At 39.8% G+C, this 21285-nt stretch overlaps 1 long non-coding RNA gene across 2 annotated transcripts; it reads right to left on the reverse strand.

Annotated features, from left to right (window-relative positions):
- Nucleotides 1–2423: 2423 nt before the first annotated feature.
- Nucleotides 2424–9483, reverse strand: LOC306939858. Of its 2 annotated transcripts, none has more exons than XR_013791938.1 (4): nt 9354–9483; nt 3576–3645; nt 3191–3280; nt 2424–2976 (listed from the first exon to the last, which is right to left on the reverse strand). It is a non-coding gene; the product is annotated as an uncharacterized lncRNA (long non-coding RNA). The 2 variants fall into 2 exon arrangements; XR_013791939.1 differs by lacking the exon at nt 9354–9483 and adding an exon at nt 7334–7452.
- Between the last annotated feature and the right edge of the window lie 11802 nt (nt 9484–21285).

The following is a 21285-nucleotide window of genomic DNA, read 5'->3' on the forward strand; positions in this document are numbered from 1 at the left end:
GATGACAGTAGAATTCAAAGACACATTCATGCAATACAAATTAAAAAAAAAACATTGACACGTGATAATTTATGGTTAATGGTCCCAACCTGCTCTGTGTAGTTTGATGACTGGTTGTAAAAGCAGCTCCAGTTTTCTGCGTTTCTCCTTAATTTGTTGCTGGAGGCAGACATCTTCTTCCTCATATTCTCTGATAGTTCTTTTAACTTCACAAAATATCTCTTCGGCAACCACAGATAGTCTGTGGTTGATAAATGACTTCACTGTTTCTAGTAAAGTCATATTAGTCTATTAGTCTCAGAATAGATTACTAAACTAGTTCTCAGTGTGTGGCCACGTTTCTGACATGTCAGGCCCCCTCCTTTTATTACTCTATGGTCAGGTCAAAGTTAAACACTTCCTGGTTGAGCTTTGACGCTTTGATGCCAACACCGCCCCCTTCTGGTGAAGAGCTGCACAACAGTCTTCAAATGGTTTTAAAATAACATTCAGAACGCGATGGAACAGAGAGATTCTTGAAACTAACTAATAAGTAGCTTCTAACAAACCGGTAGAAGAGGATATTTTGGTAGAGTTAAGAGAATGTAATTTATATTACTTAAAGGAATGAGACAAATAATTCAGGCACAATAGAGGAACAAAATATATTCATTATGCAATGGCATATACTAAGATGATATACTATACATTGCCATAGCCTTTTTATGTGACTTGCAGCCAAGTGAATAGTTAAAAATATTCAAATGAATAATAAACTAAAGTAATGAAACACATGTGTTGTTATTTAGCATTCAGGAAACATTTTTTATTCTATATATTATTTTGCCATACATTCTCTCATTTGCTATTGCCCATGTGGACATGGTGACATTTTGTAGTTCATGCCAAAAGGAGAAATTAATTTGGCTCAAACAACCACAACAGCAACTTGCTGAAATGTTTTTGGTAGGCTAAAACATGATGTCTTCTAAGACAGTGGTTCACAAACGTTTTCATGTCAAGGACCCCCAAAATGATACTCATTAGCCTGCGGACCCCATTTAAAAATATATACCAAGGACCCCATAAGAGATGTTTACGGCTCTAGCAGTGATTTTCAACCATTTTCATTTCTAGGGGCCCCCGGTTTGACCTGAATTAGGCTACGGTCCCCAATGTAATGGCATTTCTATCTCTGGGACCCCCAATATATATTGTAAAAAGAGTGTACAAATGGAACCAAATGGACTATAGTGTCCATTTGGTTCCATTTGTACACTCTCAGAGTTACAGACCCATAAGGGTCCATTTGGTTCCTAACTATCATTTAGCTGGGCACCCCTGGAACTCCCTCAAGGACCCCTAGATATCTAAGATACTGTAAGATAAGACTATATTGACCCTGTGGGGAAAGTATAAATTACATGCAGAAATTACATTGTATCTAATGTATCACATGAATACAGATATGACCATCATGACTGACAGGAAATTCACACATTGCAGCATTGATAAGGAATTAACGAGTCTTTGAACCATTTAATCTGCACCTGGGCAGTTCATATTCATAAATGCAGAATGTGGGAGGGGTCTGATATTATGTGGGCCTGTGTGATCATTGACTGTTCAAAAATGTTTAGTCGGAGGGCTGATATAGGCTACATTGCTTATGTCACTATACATAGCTGTGTGCTCACACTCATAATAACTAAGGCCTATGAGTGTGACTTCACTGTGACCTGTGACACAGTGAAGATGGTTTATACACCCTGGATGTAGAGAGAAGGGTCACAGACAGTGAGTGGGCTTGTGGTTAGAGTGTCCGCCCTGAAACTGGGAGGTCGGGGGTTCGATCCCCGGCCGGGTCATACGAAAGACTGTAAAAATGGGACCAAATGCCTCCCTGTTTGGCACTCAGCGTCAATGGGTTGGATTGGGGGTCAAATCAACAAATGATTCCCGAGTGCGGCACGGCTCACCGCTCCAAGATATGGGTCAAATGCGGAGAACAAATTTCACTGTGGCACTTTGATACAACAGTAATTTCCACGAGTTAAACTTCTTCTCCCTTTCTTCTGTTGTTTTCAGGAGCAAAGACCCCCATGTTCCCACCTATGATGATTCACAAGCTGATAACAGAGCAGAGCAGTGGTGTTTCCCCGGTGAAATCCTTAACTATTGACCAAAATCAGATTACATATCTGTAATGTGGGGTCTGCTTAGTAGGCTGGAGGGAAGACACTGACAAAGGTGTGAATGCCATTTGGCGTAGGCTATTTATTAGAATAGAAAGTCCACAAATAAAACAAATAAATTGTTAACTGCTTGCTTGACATGGCTAAGTTCCAACTTACAGCAACATCAGAAAAAATGAATTATATATATATATATATATATATATATATATATATATATATATATATATATCAAGACAAGCAGGCCTACTGTACATCAATATGTCGGTGTGGTATCCACTGTATAAAAACAGTTTAAGTGAGAACTGGGCTTCTTTATTAAATGAGCTTGATGAGCTGATGTCTCAGATTAATGTGTTGAATAAACCAGCTCTAAAAGTCTATGTCCATCCATGACCCACCACAAACAAGCACCGACATAAAACCCAAACCAAAAACAACCGAACAAATATAAAACATTGAATTAACATGAATTAAACAGCTATAATCAAGCTAAACTCCCTGGACAATTTGCTTTAAGTTCTGTTGTGAGTCTATTGTACTTATTTGTTGTAATTGAAGTGCACTCTCTTTCAGGGTGGGTTGAGGAAAACAGTTTAACAACATTTCTTCCACCGTATATATATAAGAGCAATCAATTTGAAAAGGAACATGGTGTCAAGTCCAAGTCCCTCATTTCCCACCTTCCATTTAGTCAGACCTGCAGGGAACAGGGAACTGATCTTTATTTGCCTGGTTTAAGAAAGCTTGTTGAAGGAATCCTTCCTCCTCCTCTTCTCCTCACCTACGTCTCCTCCATAACCTGTTAAGTCACAAAAGTCACCATCAAACCCAGTTGATTGGGCTGAAAATATCCTAGCTGTAGGTCTACAAGTATTAATCGAAACAGACAAAAAAACACAATTGTCAGGAACTAATACATCCTTGGCATCTACACTGTCTAAAGTAAGGCCTATGAATCTCAATTATTTATCTATCTTCAGTTAGTAAATACACTACGTCTACTACTCTCTTACCGTCACTCGGCAGTGGACACACCCTGCAGTTCAGTGGGGGTGTTTCGGGTCTTCTTCTTAGCAGGACCTTCATCAGCATTTAACTGTAGACTAGCAGAATATTGCACAATAAAGAGCATAATAATTTACAGAATATGGAAACAATCTTACACTGAATATTATACTCTCTTAAATACTATAGACACAAATGTGTCTTAATGCTGAACACATTTTATTGGAGGGACATTTGGAATAGACTGTTCTAATTCGATTCATAGAGAGTAGAACAAATATTTATTGGTATGGAAGAAAAGACAGCCGAGATAACGACAGTGGAATGCCAGGCCAGAAATGTTATTAGTGAATGAATCTAGGATGTTGTGTAATTGTATAAGAAATAAATTACCTGCTGCAGGAAGCAACTGTGGGGTCAACAGTGGTTCCATCAACCTCCTTATCCTGCACTGCATCTGCACCTGAAGGACACATCAAGGTCATTATAGTGAATGAAAAGTAAAACAGATGATCTGGTCTGATTTGTACTCTAAATTAGGATGAGCAACAATTCTGTTTTCATAATGCTTTAGGAATAATTTATGATGAAGACGAGCTGTAAACAACGAGAAGAATGAGAATGAGATGGAGCAAGATGTTTAGACAACACAGAGCATTGTCATTTACATTGAACACAATGCCACCAAATGTGTCTCAGTTTGTAAGCGTCTGGTAACTTCTCTGTTACAGAAAACACAGACGGAAATGCGACATAATATTACTGTTAAGTGCACAAGATCAGAAGAATGGCATTTGGGAATATTTTGAGTTGTTTAAAAAATACAATGCAAACAAGTTAGTGAAGTTACCATATAGAACATAATCAGAAGGAGATAATGTTGACATAATCAGATGTTTGATTCCGTTATATACGTTTGTTCTGTATGTGACAGCATGTGTCAGCTCAGATAACTTACATGCTACAGTAAATGCATGTATGCTGTTCACCTCACAGATTTCTTTCTGTATGAGAACCCATTTCTAAAGAGTTGCACAAACTAGAGGGTAGCACGGGTCCATAAAATTGGACCCGGTCCGAAACTGGACCCAGGATATTTGGACCGAACCGACCCGACCAGAGAAACCGTGCCTGGCCCGAAACGGCACAGAGAAGGATTATTTGGATCTGTTCCGAAACGGAGACGATTAAATTAGGATCCGATCCTAAATAGACAGAGGTATATTCCGGCTGGGTCTTTTGGACCCATAGTGTGTCCGATGCTATATTGCTGCGATATTATGCGTATTTTCACCATGACATTGAGACTGCTTACCTAGGAGCATTTAAAGCTCAGATCCTCCTGGGTCCTTACAGGCAAATGCCAGGAAATTCATTCTCAGTTCGGCTCTCTGACCCGTGCTACCCTCTAGCAGCTAGAGGGTAGCACGGGTCAGAGAGCTAGTCTAGCACAAACTACAACAATTTTTTTCCCTCACCTATATGAGTCCTCATGTGTATCTTCAGACTACCATTTCGACTGAATATTTGTTGACAAACTGTACAAGTGTAGGGTTTTTCCCCTGTATGAGTCCTCATGTGTATCTTCAGACTACCATTTCGATTGAATCTTTGTTGACAAATTGTACAGGTATATGGTTTTTCCCCTGTATGAGTCCTCATGTGTTCCTTCAGAGTATAATTATGACAAAATCTTTGTTTACAAACTGTACAGGTATATGGTTTTTCCCCTGTATGAGTCCTTGTGTGTTTCTTCAGACTACCATTTTGACTGAATCTTTGTTGACAAACTGTACAGGTATATGGTTTTTCCCCTGTATGAGTCCTCATGTGTTCCTTCAGAGTATAATTATGACTGAATCTTTGTTGACAAACTGTACAGGTATATGGTTTTTCCCCTGTATGAGTCCTCATGTGTTTCTTCAGACTACCATTTAGGCTGAATCTTTGTTTACAAACTGTACAGGTATATGGTTTTTCCCCTGCATGAGTCCTCATGTGTTTCTTCAGACTACCATTTAGGCAGAATCTTTGTTTACAAACTGTACAGGTATATGTTTTTTCCCCGTTATGAGTCCTCATGTGTCTCTTCAGATCATTACTTTGACTGAATCTTTGTTGACAAACTGTACAAGTGTAGGGTTTTTCCCCTGTATGAGTCCTCTTGTGTCTCTTCAGAGCACCATTTTGACTGAATCCTTGTTTACAAAGTGTACAGGTATAGGGTTTTTCCCCTGCATGAGTCATCATGTGTCTTTTCAGATTCTTGGACCTAAAGCCTTTGTCACAAATGGTACAACTAATTATATTGTTCTCTGTGTGACTCTTCATGGATGGAGTATGTTTCACTGATTTCAAGTCCAGGGACAGCTTGTTGCTTGAAGACGATCTTTGTTCTTCCACATGTTGTGATTTCAGTGTGTTTAAAGTTGACTGGTGTTGCCTGGTCTCCTCCCACTCATCACTGTCTTCAGTGATGTCAGATTCAGAACCGTGTGAAGAAAGGAGCCGTTTCTCACTAGTTGGCTGCGATACTGAACAGTCCTCTACATCAGTTGTAGTTTTCATGTGTTCAGTTGAGATGCTGGATAGAAGCGCTGTGTCTCTGTTTTCATCATCATTTTCACTTTTTACTGTTAGTAATGTCAACATTGACCCGGCAGCCTCCTCTGGTATTATAAGTAGCTCCGCGGGCTCCTCTTTAATCTGGTGGGGTTCTGGTTTCTCCTGGACCAGACTGGGGATCCTCTCCTGCTCCTCTTTACACACAGGAAAGATTGTGACATCTAGAAGGAGGAGAGAGGAGGTGACATCAGCATCGCGCAACTCAAATAGGTGATTCTCTCAAATAGACTATGTATTGGAAACACTGGTTACAACTGTTTGGATACGGTCCGTTCAGTTTTTGCATAGCACATGTGAACACCAGCATTACAAAACCATGCAACAGGGTGGTCCTTCATATTGGAATGGTATCATGCTTTTCAAAGCAGTGAGTGTACGTGTAGGAGCCAAAGAGTGCTTTAGCCTATAGTCATTTTCACTTAGTTGGTGATGGGTGTGGGCACCACATTGACGCTCCATTATTGGTGGGAGCGCCTCTGTGGGTGGCCACCAGACAGGTCACAAATACAGGTGTCTACCAGCTCACTCTGAGGATGCTTGAACTTGGAGGCAGGGTGAACTGGGAGTGATACATTTTGTTGACCGCACTCGCACTTTATTGATATTTTGGTTCATTCACGTTTTGTTTGCTCACTGTTTAAATTGTCTTCTTTGCACATATTTATTACATATATATATTTATTGGAAATTGTATTGTGATATTTGGTGCACTGAATAACTATATAAACATTTTAAACTTATGAGCTCGTTTGGACATTAATTATTTTATCATTGTTTGTGGCGCGTCATTACAGTTTTTAGCTCCCAGGTTTAGCCTGCCGGCATGAGTAATTTATTGGGAATTATTATCAGCCATCACAGTACGTTTGTTCCCACTGGTTTTCTTCACAATTCAAATAATATTCAATAACCTTAGATTTCCACAGACATAATCAGTAGGAAGACATCTGATGATTTAACTACAGTTAGACTGATTGAAAACAGTCTGATGTGTGTTTCACACTCAATATGGTCAATATACAGTAATTACGGCAGTGTAATTATAAGCACTGGACTCTGGCTGGACAGACGTACATTAAAACATTTCCACTCAGCTACGTTATGTCATGTGTGAACAATATAGCCGGTCTAAATGTCATTATTACATTATTTGGTGGTTAATACAACAAATCAATGATAAATTAAATCATTTGATAACTTGTTCATATGGATTGGAACAGGCAAAGTCACATGATAGATGTGTTTTACTAGTTTATATTGTTTTCCACGCTTGGTACACATGGTAGATAACCATCTGATGTATTACCACACTAGGTGTTGATTCAGATAAACAAGCAGCATGAGTCATCTCATGTGCCAAATATAATTGATGTAGAAACCACCCCTAAAATTTGCCACTGTGTCAGTCAGGTTATGGAGCAAACCTGATGTCGTTCTCCCTTCTTCAGTCTCCTAGCCTTGTTTGCACAAGCCATTAGACCCCATACACATGGTGAACCACATTCTCATTAATTTCCTCCACCTACTGTGTTCCGTTGACCCATCAGGCTCCTCAGGTCTCTGAACAGACTCCTCCTGTTCATCTTTAATCTGTGGAGGTTCTGGTTTATCCTGGACCAGACTGGGGCTCCTCTCCTCCTGTTCTTCTTTAATCTGTGGAGGTTCTGGTTTCTCCTGGACCAGACTGGGGCTCCTCTCCTCCTGTTCTTCTTTAATCTGTGGAGGTTCTGGTTTCTCCTGGACCAGACTGGGGCTCCTCTCCTCCTGTTCTTCTTTAATCTGTGGAGGTTCTGGTTTCTCCTGGACCAGACTGGGGCTCCTCTCCTCCTGTTCTTCTTTAATCTGTGGAGGTTCTGATTTCTCCTGGACCAGACTGGGGCTCCTCTCCTGCTGTTCTTCTTTAATCTGTGGAGGTTCTGGTTTCTCCTGGACCAGACTGGGTCTCCTCTCCTGCTGTTCAGGGGAAACCTCCTCTTTCCACATAGGAAGGAGTATGGCATCTAGAAGGAGGAGAGGAAGTAATATCAGGAGAGAGCAACTCGTTGCGTTTTTTCTGTTGGGATCAGATTTATTCTTCTACTTATAGTGAAGGGACAGCTAAGCTTCTAGCCAGAGCTAGGCTTCAGTCACACTCTTGAGCCAAGGATACATTAAAAAGACTGTATTATCTAGACAGGGCTATACATATTAAAACAAATAGAAAAACACCAAACACCCGTCCCAATGGGATCCCTCTTCAATACAAACTAGTTTTTAACTTTGAGCACATTATCACCACAAGGACTGGAGTCTTCACCTTTTTTGTATCTCAGCAGCACTCGGCTCGCCTCTGTTCTTATTTTTGAGGGGCGCTAGCCCCTCCTATGCCCAGCTTTGCGTGCGTGTGTACCCCATATCGATGTTTTGATTGGCTGAGCACGGAATGTGAGGATAAAAAGTGAGGACAGAAAAGTGAGTACACCAAAGGTTTTTGGTCGGAATGTGATGTATGATGTATCATAAGAGCACCCCTCACTTAACACGGGTGTGATTTAAAAAAAATACTCAACAATAACAACTGCATGCAGTACATGAATTCATTACTAGCCTCAGTTCCATATACACTGTATATAGAACCCTTACTATTTTACGGTATTAATGATATTTTATATACTATATAGACTCCTGTTTATAAACACTGCTTCATAGTATATACAGTATAACTATTGTTATAATGTAATTATTTGTATTATTTGCGCAGTGTACAGTATACAGTACTGTTCCCCTTATTCCCATTTTATGTTCCTTGAAAGTTCATAGATTAATAAACGATTGCTGCTACAGCTTATAAACAAAGTTTATACAGGCTGATGTACAGTAGGTTCATACTCTCACTGCTTTGACCCAGTGTTACATGGGAATAAATCAGTGACTTAACAAGACCCTTTTAGTTAAATGTAGCCAAAGTGATTTTCTTTGGTTAAATACGTGTTAAATAGCTATATTCTGGCAGGAATCAATGCTACAGTTTATTCAGTGGTAGGAGTCTCCATGTGTCTCCAGCTCTTTCTTTATATTAGTAAACAGAAAATGCATTTTCAGGTCAGGATATCAATTCTATCCAATCAGGACAGAGAACTCAGTCAGGAAATAGATTACATAAGTGAAATTGGAAGTGATGACACAAAGAAATATGCAGACAAACTTGGAACTGGAACACTATAAAAATGAAGCTGATCCTACTCTCTCCTGACTGGTTGAACCTACCTGAAAATGTATGTTGTTTATTAAAGAGTTGGAGAGACAGGGAGACTGCTGTTACTGAACAAACACTCTATAGCAATGATTACTATCAGAAAATATACTTTAACTTTTAATTTAAAAAAAAGTTGTCACAAACTCTACCTTTAATCACACTATAGACATAATAAAACAAACACACGTAGGCCTCCTGTCACATCTGATATGACAGTATAATTCAAAGACACATTACTGGAATACAAATGAAAAAAAAAAAAACATTTTCTTCTGTGATTATTTCTGGTTAAGTGTAATAATGGTACCAACCTGCTCTGTGTAGTTTGATGACTGGTTGTAAAAGCAGCTCCAGTTTTCTGCGTTTCTCCTTAATTTGTTGCTGGAGGCAGACATCTTCTTCCTCATATTCTCTGATAGTTCTTTTAACTTCACAAAATAACTCTTCAGCAACCACAGATAGTCTGTGGTTGATAAATGACTTCACTGTTTCTAGTAAAGTCATATTAGTCTATTAGTCTCAGAATAGATTACTAAACTAGTTCTCAGTGTGTGGCCACGTTTCTGACATGTCAGGACCCCTCCTTTTATTACTCTATGGTCAGGTCAAAGTTAAACACTTCCTGGTTGTTGATTTGACGCTTTGATGCCAACACCGCCTCCTTCTGGTGAAGAGCTGCACAACAGTCTACAAATGGTTTTAAAATAACATTCAGAACGCGATGCAGCAGAGAGATTCTTGAAACTAACTAATATGTAGCTTCTAACAAACCGGGAGAAGAGGATATTTTGGTAGAGTTATTGAGTCTGTAATCTATATTACTTAAAGGAATGAGACAAATAATTCAGGCACAATAGAGGACAAAAATATATTCATTATATGCAATGGCATATACTAACATGATATACTATACATTGCCATAGCCTTCTTCTGTGACTTGCAGCCAAGTGAATAGTTAAAAATATTCAAATTAATAATAAACTAAAGTAATGAAACACAGGTGTTGTTATTTAGCATTCAGGAAATTGGAGAAATACATTTTTTATTCTTTATATTATTATGTTGCCATACATTCTCTCATTTGCTATTGCCCATGTGGACATGGTGACATTTTGTAGTTCATGCCAAAAGGAGAAATTAATTGAGCTCAAACAACCACAACAGCAACTTGCTGAAATGTTTTTGGTAGGCTAAAGCATGATGTCTTCTAAGACAGTGGTTCACAAACTTTTTCATGTCAGGGACCCCCAAAATGATACTCATTAGCCTGCGGACCCCATTTAAAAATATATGCCAAGGACCCCATAAGAGATGTTTACGGCTCTAGCAGTGATTTTCAACCATTTTCATTTCAAGGGGCCCCCGGTTTGACCTGAATTAGGCTACGGTCCCCAATTTAATGGCATTTCTATCTCTGGGACCCCCAATATATATTGTAAAAAGAGTGTACAAATGGAACCAAATGGACTATCGTGTCCATTTGGTTCCATTTGTACACTCTCAGAGTTACAGACCCATAAGGGTCCATTTGGTTCCTAACTATCATTTAGCTGGGCACGCCTGGAACTCCCTCAAGGACCCCTAGATATCTAAGATACTGTAAGATAAGACTATATTGACCCTGTGGGGGAAGTATAAATTACACACAGAAATTACATTGTAATTATCACATGAATACAGATATGACCATCATGACTGACAGGGGCGACTGTGGCTCAAGAGGTAGAGCAGGTCGTCCAATGATCCATGGGTCGGCGGTTCGAATCCCGGCTCCTCCTGTCTACATGTCGAAGTGTCCTTGGGCAAGACACTGAACCACAAATTGCTCCCGATGTGCTGGTTGGTACCTTGCATGGCTTACGCTGCAATCGGTGTATGTGTGTGTGAATGGGTGAATCTATGTAAAGCGCCTTGGATAAAGGCGCTATATAAATGCACCATTTACCATTTACAGGGACATTCACACATTGCAGCATTGATAAGGAATTAACGAGTCTTTGAACCATTTAATCTGCACCTGGGCAGTTAATATTCATAAATGCAGAATGTGGGAGGGGTCTGATATTATGTGGGCCTGTGTGATCATTGACTGTTCAAAAATGTTTAGTTGGAGGGCTGATATAGAGGGTATGCGCGTGACATCATCATCAAACCAGGAAGTTATGTAGGAATGCCTACTGAGTGGCAAAAAACAACTTTCTGGCCTCGACAGCCCATACATTCACACAGAAAAGTCATATCGGATTGCATTAAACAACGTTAAACAATGGTAAACTCACTTTGCCTTTTGCTTTGCCACTCGATGTGCCATTCACTTTAAGCATGCGCATACCCTCTATAGGCTACATTGCTTATGTCACTATACATAGCTGTGCTCACACTCATAATAACTAAGGCCTATGAGTGTGACTTCACTGTGACCTGTGACACAGTGAAGATGGTTTATACACCTTGGATGTAGAGAGAAGGGTCACAGACAGTGAGTGGCCTTGTGGTTAGTGTCCGCCCTGAAACTGGGAGGTCGGGGGTTCGATCCCCGGCCGGGTCATACGAAAGACTGTAAAAATGGGACCAAATGCCTCCCTGTTTGGCACTCAGCGTCAATGGGTTGGATTGGGGGTCAAATCAACAAATGATTCCCGAGTGCGGCACGGCTCACCGCTCCAAGATTGGCACTCAGCGTCAATGGGTTGGATTGGGGGTCAAATCAACAAATGATTCCAGAGTGCGGCACGGCTCACCGCTCCAAGATATGGGTCAAATGCGGAGAACAAATTTCACTGTGGCACTTTGATACAACAGTAATTTCCATGAGTTAAACTTCTTCTCCCTTTCTTCTGTTGTTTTCAGGAGCAAAGACCCCCATGTTCCCACCTATGATGATTCACAAGCTGATAACAGAGCAGAGCAGTGGTGTTTCCCCGGTGAAATCCCTAACTATTGGCCAAAATCAGATTACATATCTGTAATGTGGGGTCTGCTTAGTAGGCTGGAGGGAAGACACTGACAAAGGTGTGAATGCCATTTGGCGTAGGCTATTTATTAATAGAAAGTCCACAAATAAAACAAATAAATTGTTAACTGCTTGCTTGACATGGCTAAGTTCCAACTTACAGCAACATCGGAAAAAATGAATTATATATCTCAAGACAAGCATGCTGTGGTGTAGGCCTACTGTACATCAATATGTCGGTGTGGTATCCACTGTATAAAAACAGTTTAGGTGAGTACTGGGCTTCTTTCTTAAATGAGCTTGAAGAGCTGATGTCTCAGATTAATGTGTTGAATAAACCAGCTCTAAAAGTCTATGTCCATCCATGACCCACCACAAACAAGCACCGACATAAAACCAAAACCAAAAACAACCGAACAAATATAAAACATTGAATTAACATGAATTAAACAGCTATAATCAAGCTAAACTCCCTGGACAATTTGCTTTAAGTTCTGTTGTGAGTCTATTGTACTTATTTGTTGTAATTGAAGTGCACTCTCTTTCAGGGTGGGTTGAGGAAAACAGTTTAACAACATTCTATAAGAACAATCAATTTGAAAAGGAACATGGTGTCAAGTCCAAGTCCCTCATTTCCCACCTTCCATTTAGTCAGACCTGCAGGGAACAGGGAACTGATCTTTATTTGCCTGGTTTAAGAAAGCTTGTTGAAGGAATCCTTCCTCCTCCTCTTCTCCTCACCTACGTCTCCTCCATAACCTGTTAAGTCACAAAAGTCACCATCAAACCCAGTTGATTGGGCTGAAAATATCCTAGCTGTAGGTCTACAAGTATTAATCGATACAGACTGATGTTAAAAGAAGTAACACAATTGTCAGGAACTAATACATCCTTGACATCTAAAGTAAGGCCTATGAATCTCAATTATTTATCTATCTTCAGTTAGTAAATACACTACGTCTACTACTAATAATACAACATGTTTTTATCTCTCTTACCGTCACTCGGCAGTGGACACACCCTGCAGTTCAGTGGGGGTGTTTCAGGTCTTCTTCTTAGCAGGACCTTCATCAGCATTTAACTGTAGACTATCAGAATATTGCACAATAAAGAGTATAATATTTTACAGAATATGGAAATAATCTTACACTGAATATTAACAGTGTTAAGGGGGGGGGGGGGCTATGGATGGATGCTAGCCATGTCCATTGGCCATATACTGTAGCTTACTCTCTTAAATACTATAGACACAAATGTGTCTTAATGCTGAACTAATTTTATTGGAAGGACATTTGGGATGGACTGTTCTGATTTGATTCACAGAGGAGAGTAGAACAAATATTTCTTGGTATGGAAGAAAAGACAGAGATAACAGCCGAGATAACGACAGTGGAATGCCAGGCCAGCAATGTTATTAGTGAGTGAATCTAGGATGTTGTGTAATTGTATAAGAAATAAATTACCTGCTGCAGGAAGCAACTGTGGGGTCAACAGTGGTTCCATCAACCTCCTTATCATGCACTGCATCTGCACCTGAAAGACACATCAAGGTCATTATAGCGAATGAAAAGTAAAACAGAAGAACTGTCTGATTTGTACACTAAATTAGGATGAGCAACAATTCTGTTTTCATAATGCTTTAGGAATAATTTATGATGAAGACGAGCTGTAAACAACGAGAAGAATGAGAATGAGATGGACCAAGATGTTTAGACAACACAGAGCATTGTAATTTACATTGAACACAATGCCTCCAAATGTGCCTCAGTTTGTAAGCGTCTGGTAACTTTGTGTTACTGAAAACACAGACGGAAATGCGACATAATATTACTGTTAAGTGCACAATATCAGAAGAATCATGGCATTTGGGAATATTTTGAGTTGTTTAAAAAACGCAATACAAACAAGTTAGTGAAGTTACCATATAGAACATAATCAGAAGGAGATAAGTTTGATTCCTCTGCTTTATTATTGAGGACTTTTCACTGTCATATTAGTTTACAATTATATGTTTGTTCTGTATGTGACAGCACGTGTCAGCTCAGATAATTTACATGCAAAATGCATGTATGCTGTTCACTTCACAGATTTCTTTCTGTATGATAACCCATTTATGAAGGTTGCACAAACTAGAGGGTAGCACGGGTCCATAAAATTGGACCCGGTCCGAAACTGAACCAAGGATATTTGGACCGAACCGACCAGAGAAACCGCACCCGCCCCGTAACGGCACAGAAAAGGATTATTTGTATCTGTTCCGAAACGGAGACGATTAAATTAGGATCCGATCCTAAATAGACCGAAGCATATTCCAGCTGGGTCCTTACAGGCAAATGCCAGGCAAATTCATTCTCAGTTCGGCTCTCTGACCCGTGCTACCCTCTAGCAGCTAGAGGGTAGCATGGGTCAGAGAGCCAGTCTAGCACAAACTACAACACTTTTTTTCCCTCACCTGTATGAGTCCTCATGTGTGTCTTCAGATTATCACTTCGACTGAATCTTTGTTGACAAACTGTACAAGTGTAGGGTTTTTCCCTTGTATGAGTCCTCATGTGTTTCTTCAGACTACCATTTCGACTGAATCTTTGTTGACAAACTGTACAGGTATATGGTTTTTCCCCTGTATGAGTCCTCATGTGTTCCTTCAGAGTATAATTATGACTGAATCTTTGTTTACAAACTGTACAGGTATATGGTTTTTCCCCTGTATGAGTCCTCATGTGTTCCTTCAGATTATAATTATGACTGAATCTTTGTTGACAAACTGTACAGGTATATGGTTTTTCCCCTGTATGAGTCCTCATGTGTTTCTTCAGATCATTACTTTGACTGAATCTTTGTTGACAAACTGTACAAGTGTAGGGTTTTTCCCCTGTATGAGTCCTCTTGTGTCTCTTCAGAACACCATTTTGACTGAATCTTTGTTGACAAACTGTACAAGTATAGGGTTTTTCCCCTGTATGAGTCCTCATGTGTGTCTTCAGATCATTACTTTGACTGAATCTTTGTTGACAAACTGTACAAGTGTAGGGTTTTTCCCCTGTATGAGTCCTCTTGTGTCTCTTCAGACTACTATTTCGACTGAATAATTGTTGACAAACTGTACAAGTATAGGGTTTTTCCCCTGTATGAGTCCTCATGTGTGTCTTCAGAGCATCATTTTGACTGAATCTTTGTTGACAAACTGTACAAGTGTAGGGTTTTTCCCCTGTATGAGTCCTTGTGTGTCTCTTCAGATCTTCATTCCTACTGAATCTTTGTTCACAAACTGTACAAGTGTAGGGTTTTTCCCCTGTATGAGTCATCATGTGTTTCTTCAGATTACCATTTAGGCTGAATCTTTGTTTACAAAGTGTACAGGTATATGTTTTTTCTTTTTCCCCTGCATGAGTCATCATGTGTCTTTTCAGATTCATGGAACTAAAGCCTTTGTCACAAATGGTACAACTAATTATATTGTTCTCTGTGTGACTCTTCGTGGATGGAGTATGTTTCACTGATTTCAAGTCCAGGGACAGCTTGTTGCTTGAAGACGATCTTTGTTCTTCCACATGTTGTGATTTCAGTGTGTTTAAAGTTGACTGATGTTCCCTGGTCTCCTCCCACTCATCACTGTCTTCAGTGATGTCAGATTCAGAACCGTGTGAAGAAAGGAGCTGTTTCTCACTAGTTGGCTGCGATACTGAACAGTCCTCTACATCAGTTGTAGTTTTCATGTGTTCAGTTGAGATGCTGGATAGAAGCGCTGTGTCTCTGTTTTCATCATCATTTTCGCTTTTTACTGTTAGTAATGTCAACATTGACCCGGCAGCCTCCTCTGGTATTATAAGTAGCTCCGCGGGCTCCTCTTTAATCTGGTGGGGTTCTGGTTTCTCCTGGACCAGACTGGGGATCCTCTCCTGCTCCTCTTTACACACAGGAAGGAGTGTGACATCTAGAAGGAGGAGAGAGGAGGTGACATCAGCATCGTGCAACTCAAATAGGTGGTTCTCTCAAACAGAGTATTGGAAACACTGGTTATTACTAAAACAGTCTGATGTGTTTCACACTCAATATGGTCAATATAATTACAGCAGTTTGTTTCAGCTACGTTATGTCATGTGTGAACAATATAGCTGGACTAATTGTACTGTTTTTAGTTTAAGTTACATTATTTGGTGGTTAATACAACAAATCAATGATAAATTAAATCATTGGACACCGTTGGCAAATACAATAACTTGTTCATATGGATTGGACCAGGCCAAGTCACATGAAATTTGTGTTTTACTAGTTATACGTATATTTTTGCCACACTTGGTACACATTGTAGATAACCTTGTTTTATTACCACATAGGTGTTGATTCAGATACACAAGCAGCATGAGTCATCTCATGTGCAACTGGTGTAGAAACCACTGCCTTATTGTAAAAGAATGTCGTCAGTTTATGGAGCAAAGATGATGATATTGTTCTCCCTTCTTCAGTCTCCTAGCCTTGTTTGCACAAGCCATTAGAACCCTACACAGGCTGCACCACGATCTCATAATTTCCTCCACCTACTATGTTCTTTGTGTCATTTGTTGTTTATCTGATGAAGCTCAATAGATCAAAACATCACCAATGCAACGTGAAGTTTTTACCTGAGAGATTGTCTCCCCTTTTCCTCATGTCTGGTAATGTCACCGTTGTCCCATCAGCCTCCTCTGGTCTATGAACAGACTCCTCCTGTTCTTCTTTAATCTGTGGAGGTTCTGGTTTCTCCTGGACCAGACTGGAGCTCCTCTCCTGCTGTTCCTCTTCAATATGTGGAGGTTCTGGTTTCTCCTGGACCAGACTGGGGCTCCTCTCCTGCTGTTCCTCTTCAATATGTGGAGGTTCTGGTTTCTCCTGGACCAGACTGGGGCTCCACTCCTGCTGTTCAGGGCAAACCTCCTCTTTACACATAGGAAGGAGCGTGGGATCTAGAAGGAGGAGAGAGGTAACATTAGGAGAGAGCAACTCAATGTGTTTTCTGTTGGGATCAGATTTATTTTTCTAAATTACTTATACAGTAGTAGCCCTAGAATGTCTGTTTTTACATACAGTTGGTACAGTATTCCACATACAGGAGCCATAGAACAGTGTCGTTGCGGTTGCAGCGGCAGAACGGCGGCATAAATGTGATAAGTGCTCCATTTGCACTCACCCATTAAATGATTCCAAAGACGTGGAGTGAGATATTGTCCTCTAGTTTCACATCCATGTGAAAGTTCTGGCCCAAAACATGTATTAAGTCAAATATCTCCACTTTTTCACGAGCTGCACCCGGGCGAGGGGCCCGGAATGATCGATGGACTGAATTTACCAACAATTCCTGTTGATTACCACAAACGTCATCACAAATTGACCAGGGAAGCACAAATGTTCGGGGCACACAATTGGCAGGTGTTGTGATTAATTACCCAGCACCTATCGCAAGGCACCTGCCAATCGTGTGCCCCAAACATTTGTGCTTCCCTGGTCAATTGGTGATGACGTTTGTGATGATCAGAGGAAGTTTTGATCAATTCAGTCCAGCTGTCATTCCGGGCCCCTCACCCGGAGAGAAAGCCGTCCGGGTGCAGCTCGTGAAAAAGTGGAGATATTTGACTAAATACACGTTTTGTGCCAGAACTTTCACATGGATATGAAAGTAGAGGATAATATCTTACTCCACGTCTTTGGAATTATTTAATGGGCGAGTACAAAAGGAGCATTTATCACATTTAATGCTGCGCATGTTGCGCCGTAACCAGAAGTGAACCAGGGTGTTCTATGGCTCCTGTATGTAACAACAGAGACATTCTAGGGCTAATACAGTAGTGAAGAGGGGTCCATCAGGACAGGCTTCAAGCACACTCTTGAGCAAGGGTTGATTAAAAAGACTTTATCATCTAGATCTAGACCAGGCTATACATATATATATATATTTTTTTTAAAGCCTGTCTCGATGGCATCCCTCTTCAATAGTTTTTTTATTATTTGTTTTTACTTTGAGCACCTCATCACCACAAGGACTGGAGTCTTCACCTTTTTTGTATCTCAGCAGCAATCGGCTCTCCTCTGTTATTTTATTCTTCTACTTATTGATTTCTTTTTTTCTTTGGTTAAATACGTGTTAAATAGCTATATTCTGACAGTTATCAATGCTACAGTGTTTATTCAGTAGTAGGAGTCTCCATGTCTCTCCAGCTCTTTCTTTATGAAAAAGAAAATGCATTTTCAGGTCAGGATATCAATTATATCCAATCAGGACAGAGAACTCAACTCAGTCAGGATATAGATTACATATTAAGTGAAATTGGAAGTGATGACACAAAGAAATATGCAGACAAACTTGGAACTGGAACACTATAAAAATGAAGCTGATCCTACTCTCTCCTGATTGGTTGAACCTACCTGAAAATGTATATTGTTTATTTATTATAAGAGTTGGAGAGACAGGGAGGCTGCTGTTAGGCCTACTGAACAAACACTCTATAGCAATGATTACTATCAGAAAATAGTGCTAACTTTTAATTTAAAAAAACTTTCTGTTTTAACCAAGACATGTCACAAACTACCTTTAATCACACTATAGACATAATAAAACAAACAAACGTAGGCCTCCTGTCATATGATGACAGTAGAATTCAAAGACACATTCATGCAATACAAATTAAAAAAAACATTGACAAGTGATAATTTATGGTTAATGGTCCCAACCTGCTCTGTGTAGTTTGATGACTGGTTGTAAAAGCAGCTCCAGTTTTCTGCGTTTCTCCTTAATTTGTTGCTGGAGGCAGACATCTTCTTCCTCATATTCTCTGATAGTTCTTTTAACTTCACAAAATAACTCTTCGGCAACCACAGATAGTCTGTGGTTGATAAATGACTTCACTGTTTCTAGTAAAGTCATATTAGTCTATTAGTCTCAGAATAGATTACTAAACTAGTTCTCAGTGTGTGGCCACGTTTCTGACATGTCAGGCCCCCTCCTTTTATTACTCTATGGTCAGGTCAAAGTTAAACACTTCCTGGTTGTGATTTGACGCTTTGATGCCAACACCGCCCCCTTCTGGTGAAGAGCTGAACAACAGTCTTCAAATGGTTTTAAAATAACATTCAGAACGCGATGGAGCAGAGATTCTTGAAACTAATGTCGTGTATTTTCACACCCAACTAATAAGTAGCTTCTAACAAACCGGGAGAAGAGGATATTTTGGTAGAGTTAAGAGGATGTAATTTATATTACTTAAAGGAATGAGACAAATAATTCAGGCACAATAGAGGAAAAAAATACCTATATTCATTATATGCAATAATAATAATAATAATAACTTTATTTATATAGCACCTTTCTAGGCATGAGCCACAAAGTGCTGCACAGGAATAACAAGAAAATTCACAATAGAAAATTAGAAAAACAAATAAGTGACATGATCTAACATAATGAACGCAATACACAAGAAATACCTAAACATTAAACAAATCAAGATAACACAAGATCAGTAAAAGGCAAGGAAAAACAAAAAGTTATTTATAGGAATGCTTTTTGAAACAAATGGGTTTTTAATAGGGATTTAAAACGTGTGAGGGAGTCAGTGAGGTGAATTAATTCTGGAAGCTCATTCCAGAGCTTTGGTGCTCGGATGGCGAAGGCCCGATCACCCTTTGTGACGTAGTTTGCGGACCGGATTTTTAGGAGCCCCTTGCCTGCAGACCTCAGGCTGCGAGGAGGGTCGTGAGGGGTCAAGAGCTCCGCGATATAGCTAGGGGCAAGACCTCTTTGAGCTTTAAAGGAGATTAAAATAATTTTAAAATCAACTCTATAGTTGACAATGGCATATACTAACATGATATACTATACATTGCCATAGCCTTCTTATGTGACTTGCAGCCAAGTGAATAGTTAAAAATCACACCCGTGTGAACTGAGTGGTGTAAGGTTTTATATAGCATGATCAGCTGTGGTCTGACATAATGTCTGACGTAGGTAGGGTCGTCTTCTGATGTGATGATTTGTGACCATGAAGTTGATTCAGCTGGAGTTTTTGTCCGATGTGAGGTATTATATAAGGTAAGGTATTATATAGCCTGATCAGCTCTTATCTGACGTAATGAAATCACACCCGGATGTGATTTCACAACTGGCTTTTTTTGTGCAGAAAAAATGAGCATGGTTGCTACGGTCATCCAGTTCACCCGGGTGTGATTTAATTACGTCAGAAATTATTTTGAACATAGCAACCATGCTCATTTTTTCTGCACAAAAAAGCCAGTTGTAGGAGTGGTTTACACCACTCAACAATAGGAGTGGTTTACACCACTCAAAAATATTCAAATGAATAATAAACTAAAGTAATGAAACACAGGTGTTGTTATTTAGCATTCAGGAAATTGGAGAAATACATTTTTTATTCTGTATATTATTATTTTGCCATACATTCTCTCATTTGCTATTGCCCATGTGGACATGGTGACATTTTGTAGTTCATGCCAAAAGGAGAAATTACTTGAGCTCAACCACAACAGCAACTTGCTGAAATGTTTTTGGTAGGCTAAAGCATGGAGACAGTGGTTCACAAACTTCTTCATGTCAAGGACCCCCAAAATGATACTCATTAGCCTGCGGACCCCATTTAAAAATATATGCCAAGGACCCCATAAGAGATGTTTACGGCTCTAGCAGTGATTTTCAACCATTTTCAATTCAAGGGGCCCCCGGTTTGACCTGAATTAGGCCACGGTCCGCAATTTAATGGCATTTCTATCTCTGGGACCCCCAATATATATTGTAAAAAGAGTGTACAAATGGAACCAAATGGACTATAGTGTCCATTTGGTTCCATTTGTACACTCTCAGAGTTACAGACCCATAAGGGTCCATTTGGTTCCTAACTATCATTTAGCTGGGCACCCCTGGAACTCCCTCAAGGACCCCTAGATATCTAAGATACTGTAAGATAAGACTATATTGACCCTGTGGGGAAAGTATAAATTACACGCAGAAATTACATTGTATCTAATGTATCACATGAATACAGATATGACCATCATGACTGACAGGGACATTCACACATTGCAGCATTGATAAGGAATTATCAATGCTAATCAATTATTAACCAATTGAACCATTTCATCTGCACCTGGGCAGTTAATATTCATAAATGCAGAATGTGGGAGGGGTCTGATATTATGTGGGCCTGTGTGATCATTGACTGTTCAAAAATGTTTAGTCGGAGGGCTGATATAGGCTACATTGCTTATGTCACTATACATAGCTGTGTGCTCACACTCATAATAACTAA

The sequence above is a fragment of the Electrona antarctica genome (genome assembly GCF_951216825.1).
Source record: "Electrona antarctica genome assembly, chromosome: 16".
In the NCBI taxonomy this organism is placed as follows: domain Eukaryota; kingdom Metazoa; phylum Chordata; class Actinopteri; order Myctophiformes; family Myctophidae; genus Electrona; species Electrona antarctica.